The 659-nt window shown below is 39.8% G+C and overlaps 1 pseudogene; it reads right to left on the bottom strand.

The window, feature by feature from the left end:
• Positions 1–203: 203 nt before the first annotated feature.
• The window catches only part of LOC107195767, a 12285-nt pseudogene continuing 11829 nt past the window's right edge, over positions 204–659 (bottom strand).

Here is a 659-nt window from a genome sequence, read left to right as displayed (position 1 = left end):
TGAATGCTTTATTAGTATCTTTCTTTCCTTATACAAACACAAAGTTGGACAATATTCTTAGTCTGTAACATGGGCTGCAGCTACAAATTTTACCATCCTCAAAATTGGGATGGAAATAATTGCTCAATCCTTCATTTTTCTTTTTCTTTCTTTTTTTTTCACAGTGAAAAATTTTTAGATTTAGAATTAGTCAGCTGAACTGTTTAGATGATCCCAATTTTGTTGGCAACATCCAAAGCATCATAGTTGAGAGCCAGCCGAATATGTGCCTTCTTCTCTCTATCGGGCGTGATCAGGGCATTGACTTTAGCCACGTCAATGTCATAGAGCTTCTTCACAGCCTATTTGATCTGGTGCTTATTGGCTTTGACATCCACAGTGAACACAAATGTATTGTTGTCTTCTATCCTCTTCATGGCTGACTTAGTAGTCAGGGGGAACTTGATTATAGCATAGTGGTCAAGCTTGTTTCACCAGGGGCGCTCTTCCAAAGATATTTGGGTTGCCTTCTGAGCCACAGTGTCTTGGGTCAATGGAAGGTAGGTGATGTACATATCTCCTCCTCCTCCTCCTCCTCCTCCTCTTCCTTCTTCTTCTTCTTCTTCTTCTTCTTCTTCTTCTTCTTCTTCTTCTTCTTCTTCTTCTTCTTCTTCTTCTTC

This window comes from Pteropus alecto, unplaced genomic scaffold (assembly GCF_000325575.1).
Source record: "Pteropus alecto unplaced genomic scaffold, ASM32557v1 scaffold20, whole genome shotgun sequence".
Classification (NCBI taxonomy): Eukaryota; Metazoa; Chordata; class Mammalia; order Chiroptera; family Pteropodidae; genus Pteropus; species Pteropus alecto.
Note: the sequence above shows the minus strand (reverse complement) of the source record. Positions and strands in the feature narration are given on the sequence as shown.